This window comes from Pseudonaja textilis, chromosome Z, assembly GCF_049901715.1.
Source record: "Pseudonaja textilis isolate UNSWEBS1 chromosome Z, rPseTex1.2, whole genome shotgun sequence".
NCBI lineage: Eukaryota > Metazoa > Chordata > Lepidosauria > Squamata > Elapidae > Pseudonaja > Pseudonaja textilis.
Window position 1 is genome coordinate 41,075,549 of NC_142008.1, and position 9,976 is coordinate 41,085,524.

Here is a 9,976-nt window from a genome sequence, read left to right on the forward strand (position 1 = left end):
GTTGGTTGTATCTGCAAAGCCCTATATGGCTCAGAGTCTGTATATCTTAGGGACTACCTTTTCCCAATAATTTCTATCTATCCTAACCAAACTATGGAATGCCTTTTAAAAATCTGCATTTACCCGGAACTATGATGAAAACTGACAAGAAAATATTTCTTGGTCAGAGTTAAGAACTGTGGAATCTGAATCTTGCATTCTGATGATGTTACCTAGTTGGGTAATGAAACATCTAGAAAAAAATAACCAAATAACCAAACTCAAAAAAGCACTAAGTATCCCTCTATAATGAATAAAGGCATTCTCCTCACAGTGGGTGTTTTCTGTAACAACTATCTTTGGAGAAGCTTGCAGTCTGACTAAGGTTGCTCTATTGGGGATGTCTCCTCTAGAACGTATTTAGGAATCGATATATATATAAAAGCAAAATACCACTCACGCAGCATCACGAAATCTCCAGAACCCTAAAGCCTACAAACTTGACATTTGGCGTATGTTCCTCTTGGCTTCTAGGTGCTCACTAAGAAAGGATTTTTCGAAATGACCATCAGGTCATTAGTATTTCTTAATACAGTAATTAATACACTCTGATGCTGCAGAGTTCTACTCCCTCTCCCCACCTGAAAAGAATTCTGTTCCAACTGCCAGTTGACTCACATTTCATTACCTTGCATTCCGTTACCTTAGTAACTCCACAGCCATTTGCACCATTCAGATCAGGGGTCACCAACCTTTTGGACCTCAGGGACCACCAAATTCATAATTTTAGATTCCAGGGACCACTAACTGGTTCTGTGGGTGTGGCCTAATTTGTGGGTGTGGCTTGGTGGTCATGTGACTGGCTGGGCATGGCTTGTATGTAAATATTATAAATATTTATACAAATATTGAATTTTGTATAAAAAAAGAGCAACTTTTACCCAAAATCAGGCAAAGCAGGCAGGCAGATTGAGTTGCTCACAGAATCACAGATTCATTCAGAAATCTATCTATCTGCCATCGGCTATCTCAGTCTGTCACATAAAATTTGCTTGCAAGCAAACTCACAAAATTAACTCATATCACACCATGTATGTAAATATTGAACTTTTTTTATAAAAAAGAGCAACTGTTACCCAAAATCAGACAAAGCAGGCAGAATGAGTTGCTCACAGAATCATTCAGTGATCTATCTATCTGCAATCGGCTAGCTCAGTCTCTCAAATTTGCTTGCTGTGAGTCTGCACTGAATTTGCTTGCAAGCAAACCTTCAGTCCTAAGGGAGGTTCGGCTGTACGCTTAAAAGCAGAGCCGAAGATCTAAAGACTAGCTAGAAAGCAAGAAATCCAAACATTTTCTGCTTCCCAGATAATCTAAATCTCTGAGCACCGCAGAACAGATGATGGTCGGAAAAAGGAAAAATAGCAATTTTGAAGGCAAGTTTATCAGGTAAGGAGTGAGTGGACAGGGAGGGTTCCCGCGGGCTATGTGGGCGACGCAGCTTGTGTTTCTGCACAGCCTGGATTAATTGCCTTGGTGGGGTGCTCTGGGGGTGAGATTTCTCTGTGGCCCACCAAAATTTTCCCACGGCCCACTTGTTGGCGACCACTGATTCAGATGACCTGAGGACACAGACAAACTACGACTCTTTAAAAGGATGCAAACTACACTTCCAAACAAGAAGCTACTTGGCATCAAAAGTTGTAATATTTTTATTACCCACCATGCGGTCAGAGCTGAAGAAGCTCTTTGGATGAGAAGCAAAACATTGTCAAAGAAAAACCAGAAAGTCCAGTTGTCTCCTGAAAAAAAAAGCACCTTTGGGACAACAGTTGAAGGATTGTATTTTACAACACTTTTGCTGAAAAAATAGATAGATAGATAGATGATAGATAGATAGATAGATAGATAGATAGATAGATAGATAGATATGATAAAGTCAGAAATATTTCACAAGACCTAGAAAAACTAGAACTATGCCGCCTTCAGTCCAATCTTAGTATATAAAATTATATATTGCAATGTCCTACCTGTCAATGAATACTTCAGTTTCAACCATAACAATACAAGATACACAATAGATACAAACTCAAGGTAAACCGTACCAAACTTGACTGCAGGAAATACGACTTCAGCAACAGAGTGGTCAATGTCTGGAACACTCTACCTGACTCTGTGGTTTCTTCCCCAAACCCCAAAAACTTTAACCTTAGACTGCCTAATATTGACCTCACCCCTTTCCTGAGGTCTGTAGGGGGCATGGATAAGTGCACCAACATGCCTAACATCCCTGCCCTATTGTTTCTTTTTATTTTTCTTATATGTATCCATTTCATGTATTCATAACTATGTTATACTTATATCTGTTATCTTATAATCGCTTGACAAATAAAAAAAAAGATGATGGATAGATGGAAAGGAATGGAAAGGGGAGAGGAGAGGAGAGGAGAGGAAAAGAAGCAAACCAAAGGAAACCCTTATGTGTTTCAATTACTGACCACTACTGAGACAACGGATTGTGAACCAAATTTCTCCTGCATAGCCCGATCACATAGATTTGTCGCGAAGCATGTGTATCCAGCTAGTTAATTATAATCAATGGCATCATAAATTTAACATATTGGCTTTAGCATTAATTTAACCCCAAATTGAGTAGATTAGTATTTTAATTATTATATTGACTCATATTGTGCTTTGCATGAAAGTTCGGTAAGCTGGCGACAGTCCTTATGACTTCGGGCAGCAAACAAATCCCTTAAACAATATTTACAATACAGCAACCTCTGACTAATCTAACAATATCACACATGAATTCAAAGGGAAGGCCATCCAAATTCCATTTTGCAGATGTTGGTATCATGCTAAGAGCATCATTAATAGGACACCTTCTGGTTATGAAAAATATCTCATTACTGTTGTGTAAAAAATACTACAATTCCCATTTTTCAGTAAGTTCGTGTGCAGCTAAAATAACTTTTTCACACACTTCATCAGGCTCCAGATTTACAGAAATAGTCACTGCTGCTCCACAGATATTTAACCTCTTAACAAAGTAACAGAGTAAAAATGCAATCCAGGCATATTAGGGTCTTAAAATAGAATGAGATTTGAGGGAGGAAAAAGAACTCTATTATATACTGACATCATATCTATGGAACTTATCATAACTGATTATCTAGTTGTTTTAATTATGTATTAGACTTGCAGTTATCTGAAAATCAAGCCACAGAAAATGAAATAATACACTGAAGAATTTTCAAACAAACAAAAAACCCAACTGGGATTTCAAACAAAATGCAGCAGGCTACACTTTCCTCCTAACTCTATAATGCTCCTATTCACAATTTCAAGTTGCCAATCACACCCATCAAAAATCTTAGACCCAATTTAAAAAATTTTATTCCCAGCTGCAACACTATATATTCAGCCTCTATTGGTTATTTGGGAGTGAGGAAAAAATGTTTATATGTATTTTATTTTGTACTACTGAATCTGATAAGGATCTGGCAAGAATACTTTTTCTTGTTTCTTATTTGTCTGCATTTTTGCTCTCATTCACCACTTTCAGTGATATAGGTAATGGTTTTAGTCCATAAATAAACTCTGCTTCAGTTCTACTTAAGCAGATTTTCCAAAATAGCTTAATCCTGATTTAAGCCAGTTATCTACCAAGGCGAATGATTTTCAGGAGAAATCATGAGTTAGATCATTTACAGCAAATCTCTGGAGTACAGAAGGGTTTTTTTTTTCTCTCGTAACAGTCATGTGGCAGGGATTTTCAGGGAATTTCCATTGCAGAAGCAATGATTATCCCATTCTGTACCACTAAATAGTTTTCCTAGGAGTAACATCAAACTGAAGGGAAAGGAATTCATTCATTCCACTGAATTTTTTTTTTCTGAATTGATAAATAGGCAGAAAATTTTCAGGGCAATCGTAACTGGAAAGAAAAGTTTCTCCCTCCCTATTCAATATTTCTTGACACTCAAATATCCTGCCTTACATGACTATTAAGCGTTTGGGGGGGGGAATCATTTGTACTATACAGGAAGTGGTGCTAGAGTACTTGGTCCGTGGTTTAAGGTACTATTCACATTCTGCTCTTTTTAAAGGTGTTTTGCAGGAACCCCAGACAAAAAATATTGTATTTGTGGAGAAGGGTGTCACACATGGTCATTTTCCACTAGTGATTTTTAGTGTTCTCAACAGTTATCCAACCTTCATTTGTACTATTAGAACAGTATAGTGAGTATAATTGCAACAATAGTTGAGTGACACTACAAGATACTAAACTACTAGTGAGGAAATGCTCCATGTCATTAATGGCAAACATTTTTCAGTTCCCATGCCAAAAATTGTGCTCTCACTCATGCTTGCTCACATGCCAGTGCCCAGAAGGCAATGCATGCTGGGATCCCCCACACCCCCTGTGCATGCATGCGAGACCCCCTGCATGCATCTCCGTACATCCCCGTCCCCCACTCATGTGCACCAGAAACCTGACAATCAGCTGTCGGGCGGTGGTGCACGTGCGCATGCATAATGGGGCTCTTCCAGTCACCTTTCACGTGCCGGCAGAAGTGGCTCTGCATGCCACTTCTGGCACGCGTGCCATACGTTCACCATCATCTCTAAGTGTTAATGCTTTGTTCTGTTTTGTTTTAAAGCATATAGTTGTACAATATGACATCATAGCATATTGCACTGTATAATTGTACAAGTAACCTACTGATAGTCATATTTAAAATTAATACACAGCAAATTTATAAATATTCTGACAAGGCTTGAATTGAAGTCTTAAGATTTTGTGAAGAAAAAGTGGTAAGTCTACTGAATTTGGAAATACACCACATATATACAGTAAACCACAGAGATATTGGCAGTTAGTTTTATCAATCCAAGAAAATAAAGTTGGGATGTGGGGGTGGAAAGATATAAAGAATAGCGCCAAAGAATGTTATCAAAATTTCTATGAAATTTAAAATGACCAGGATCTTGAGGCACTTTAAAGGCCAATACACCCATTTATTGTATAAATATTCTATTATCAAGCTACATGAACTATGCAGATATTGGAATGAATATATATATATATGAATGCATTTTCATTTATTTCAGTGAGTGCTGGACCAAACCATAATCCCCAAACTGCCCGGCAGATGGGAATTATGGGAACCAAGGTTCTTAACATCTGGACCGCACCAAACTAAAGAAAACTAATACTATAATTTAATACATATAACATCCATCATATTCTGAAGATTCAGAATGCTTCATAAAGCCCACCTTAATACTGACATTCTTACAAAAACTTTAGTAAGTTATTGTTCTTGTTGCTATCTGTTTCAATACAGGAATACTAAGGGATACAATTGTAAATGGCAATGTGACATAACTGCATTGCTTAATGACAATCCCAGCAGTTGATTGCTGTCTGAACCCCAATATGTGAGATTATTAAGCAGGAAGCAGTGGGAGCCTCAGCTAGGAAGTGTAGGAGTGCCATGTGGTGGTGGTAATTATGGTCAGATAGGTGAAAGTGAATACAAGTGTGCTGGGGGGGGGGGCACTGTGATACCACATGAGTGCAGGAAAATAATGGGGCAGAGGGTGGAGTGCAAGCTGGGGGGACTTATTGGAGCAACTTGCAACCTTCCTTGCCAAGTCTCCATTGACTTTGCTTCTGAGAAGCTGTCATATAATGTTTCAAATGGTGATCATGTGATTGCAGCTCACTGCAATGTTGTAATTGCGAACATCCAAGTGCCCAGATCATGATCACATTACCATGGAGGTGTTGTAATGGATGAAACTTTGAGGACTGGTCATAGGCCTATTTTTTTCAGTCCTGCTATACCTTTGAACAGTCACTGAAAGAAGGGGCATAAACTGAGGACTACCAATATGCAGCTGATGTAGCATAGGATCAAATCCCTTTGGCACATGATAGCTATCCCTGCAGCAAATATTTTCCTCTTATAGTTGACATAAAATCTGGTCAATCTATGCCCCTACAACGTATGCTTAAATGCATAAAATGGACCTAGCAACATCTTGGATTTGGGGCTACCATGAAAATATATTTGCCTTGGTAATCCCCATCGAGGATCTCTTATCAATAGTTCAATAGGGCTTGATAAATGTAGATGTTCTCAGGGGGTGAGCCAGACAATTAAGCCAAACAATTTTGGCTTTAGGGTGCTTTGAACTGGTACTGGAAACAAAATCATACTATAAAATAAAAATATGCCATATTCCCAAAATTTTATGTTTAGCAGCATTCTTATGGCTATGTCTTGCATCAACTGAAGTTTCCAATCTTGTATAAAATGCAAACCCACAAAGACTACATTATAGTATCCAAACTAATTTTAAATAAATTGTTTCATTGCAGTGAAGTTTATTTATTCAAACAGTGTCAAACTGGTAAAAATATACTGACAAATACTTTACCAGCATCCACAAATGAATTCAGCATCCACAAGGAATTCCACATCTTCAGACCTGTAAATCTAAAACAGATTATTATCTGTGCAGAGAAATCAGCAGAAAAACTGATTTACAAATCCACATAATCTCTTCTTTTTCAGAAGTATGATTTTTGCTTCTTTGCTCACCTATCCTAAAGTTATCTCCATTTATAAATTCCATTTACTGGATTAGATTAGGAAAACACAAACTGCGAAGTTGTGATGGCACTGTGATCTTAAATCCTTAATCCAACTTTTCAGATCACTTAGTTAAGGATCACTTCTTAAGGCCATTCTAGCTACCAGATATATTCTTACTAAGATAAGTAAATAGAACCAATCGTATAAACCCAATTGCTATTTCCTCAAGTGTCAACTGCTGTTAGCTTATGATGGGAGCCTTCTTTATCAAGCAAAATGATTACAATACTTACAACCGCACATCCACTGCATTCTGAAAGTCCTTTAAAAAGTTCTCCCCCAAAGCCAATTTAGCTTTTTGAATATAGCATATGCACTGCTATACCTCAATCCACTGTTGTGACCTGAATTCATCATTCATATGATAAAAACCACAACATCCTTTAGTTTTAAGTAGTTTGTGTCTCTGCACTAACAGTCTTTTTACCATGTGTCACTCAAAAAAGTATAGGACATCTTAGAAGAGAAGCCAGCTTTAACACTTTGAAAGTCCAGTGCTAGACTAGATAGATGGGTTTGACATAACAGCATTTTCATATATTCTTATGTTAAAGCATTGACATGTTCACCTCTGATATTGTGCTAATCTCACTGAGATTATAGAAAATGTAGCTCAATACTTTAAAAGATACCAAGTTAGAGAATGCCAACATAGTTTACTATGAATGGCTGTTGCGAAAGATATCCAGTTAGTTTTTAAAAACTGACAAGTTTTTTTGGAGCCTGAACTTTTAGTTTTCCTTACTGTAGATAACACTGATATATCTTGTATACTTTGCATTAGGCCCAAATAAGCATCAATGGAAAATTTGCAGAGCTCCTTAAGATTCATAAAAGACTTTACAGAGGTAACATCAAATAATATATGTGTTCAACAAAGTTTCTTCTAGACTTTCCAGCAATGACATCTATCATAAAGGAAGCATCACATCTAGCTGTTGGGGGGAGGAAATTTTCTTGTACTAACAATATACTTTTTTATAGTAATGACATTCTGCTCTAACCATTTCTTGAATAGATTTTTCTTACTCGTTAAAGGATACCCCGGGATACTTACAGCATTGGATATAAAAGTCCTTAATTTTCCTGATAATTCTCTTACTACCTTCCATTATGGGAACTTCAGATGCTACCCTTTTTATATATTTTCAAGAGTAATTCAATACCAGACACTAGCAAAACATACGCACCAATTCTCAACTTTCCTCCTTTAAATTCTTTTAAATAAAGGCCGCGATTCGTTGTCGCATTGTTTCTTTTTCCTCTTTCTTCAATTGCAAAGAATTCAAGAGGCCCGCTTGAGCTTTAACATTCCCGCCCCCCTCCGTTTCCCAAATGGTTCTGCTTCGGATTCAACTAGGAAGAGAGAATCCTCGGAAACTGCAGGAACTCCGAGCTTCGTCAATAACCAACGCTAACCGCAGGTCGCCTATTGCGCAGATTTAAACAAATAATAAATAAAAGCGAGAGGGCGCGGGGAATGAGATTTCACACCTGTGTGGAGAAAAACCTGATACAAAGCACGAGCGCCGCACGCACGGACACTTAGGTGGATGAATACCTATTTTCCATTCCCGCCTAACGGTAAGTTTCACGAGGAGCTGAACGCCAACCCCCAGAAGACCCAGAGCGAAGAAGGCGACACAAATTTCGGAAACGAAATAGCGTCCTTTCCGAATGTGCTTGGCGGATCCTTGCTCCCAGTTGTCTACTTCAGCGGTTATTTTGCTTGCCTTCACAGTCCCACCGCCCCATCTTTACGCACCTGAGGCTCGCCTGTCTTCCGCTTTCTGAATCGACGCTGCTACTCCGCTTCACTTTCCTTAAGAGACTCAGCCGAGCTGCCCACAGCGCCGTCAATATCAATGCTGAAAGTTTGCTCCTCGCCGTTTCGGAAATGAGCAGCAAACTTGGCGCTTCACCGGTTGCCGGAGGAAAAACGCTCTAAGCGGGCTAAAGATGTGGGAGGTGCCTCAACTCGCGGAAAAACTGTGGTGTACAACAACCCACCCAGCTCGAGAACCACGATGCTTCGCCTTCTCTCCAAAAGCCGCTTCCTCGCTGCACGATATAGGGCTAAACTGGGGGAGGAGCCAATAGAGACTACTCGCTGGGGAAAACCATCACCGCCTCTCGCCCCCGAAGAAAGGCTGCTTTTAAAGGCCTGAGCACTCCCTTAGGCGTGCCTAATGATTCCCGCCCTTAACGCTGATTTCTCGAAGGTACTGTCAAGTTAAGGAAACCGGCTCTCCGAGCGAGTCTCCGCAGTCCAACTGCGAAGGCCTTGCGGAATTGCATCGGGTTAATAGCGTCCTTAATAATTTTAATACTTGCTGATCGCAGTGATGGAAACCATAATCCAGTTTATGAAGAGGGTATTCAAGTTGGGCAGGCTTAACTAACCTTTGCAACTGTGTTCAAAATCTGATTTCATATTAAATTTAAATATAACTTGATTTGCTCTAGTAGCAAATCATGGTTGTACTAAAAAAAGGAATTTTGAGCAAGCAAGATTAGAAAGCATTGTCTTAAGAAAAAAAAGTTATGAAGACTAAATAGCTTGGTTGCTTAGAATAATTTTTACTGAACATGACTCACCACTGAATCAAATATCAAATGGACATCATTATGGCACTCAAATCGTTTCTGTTCTGTATAATCTGTATTAAAGATGACAGTCCAGCCATTGTTTCAATACATCTAGCAAAGGAATCCAGAAATTTCCCTAATACCTACTTCCTATACCAGGAATACTACTATATATCCCATAAGACTAAATAAAGACTTTTTTTTTCTATAACAAGTCTCCAGATATTTATATTCCTCCCACTTCACCCCAAATTTAAACATTCTAGTTTCCTGAATCTTTCTTCCTAAGGCTTGAATTCTAATCCCTTTCTTGAACTGCGGTGTTTAGATCTTTGTGAAGTACTGAAAACAAGTCCTAATAAATGTAAATTGCCATGATTTGGGAAAAAATGTTGACAATGATGCAACCTAAATTTTTATTTACTTTATTAATAATATGGCACTCACAACTTTTATTCAGCCTGTGATTGCTGCAATTCTGTGAACACATAATATTGCCATTCTATATTAATTTCAATGTCATTTTTATGCCTTTGTAAATGTGCACTGCAATCATTTGCATTCAAGTATGGGTAGGAATTAAACAGTGGTGCAATCTATTATTTTCCTTTAAAAAGTTTTTAAAAAAGTTTTTATTACAGCTTCTAGTCTTCTTTAAGTATAAAGAAATTCTGGGATGAAATTCAGGAAACATTCAGATATTATGCATTCATAAATTCAATGAAACCAATCTTTCA

At 38.2% G+C, this 9,976-nt stretch overlaps 1 protein-coding gene across 1 annotated transcript in view; it reads right to left on the bottom strand.

Moving 5' to 3' along the window:
* The window catches only part of RFTN1 (raftlin, lipid raft linker 1), a 189,670-nt gene extending 180,836 nt beyond the window's left edge, over positions 1–8,834 (bottom strand). The window contains 1 exon segment of the mRNA XM_026708274.2: positions 8,416–8,834. The gene's annotated coding sequence lies outside the window, so the exon portion shown is untranslated.
* Positions 8,835–9,976: the final 1,142 nt, after the last annotated feature.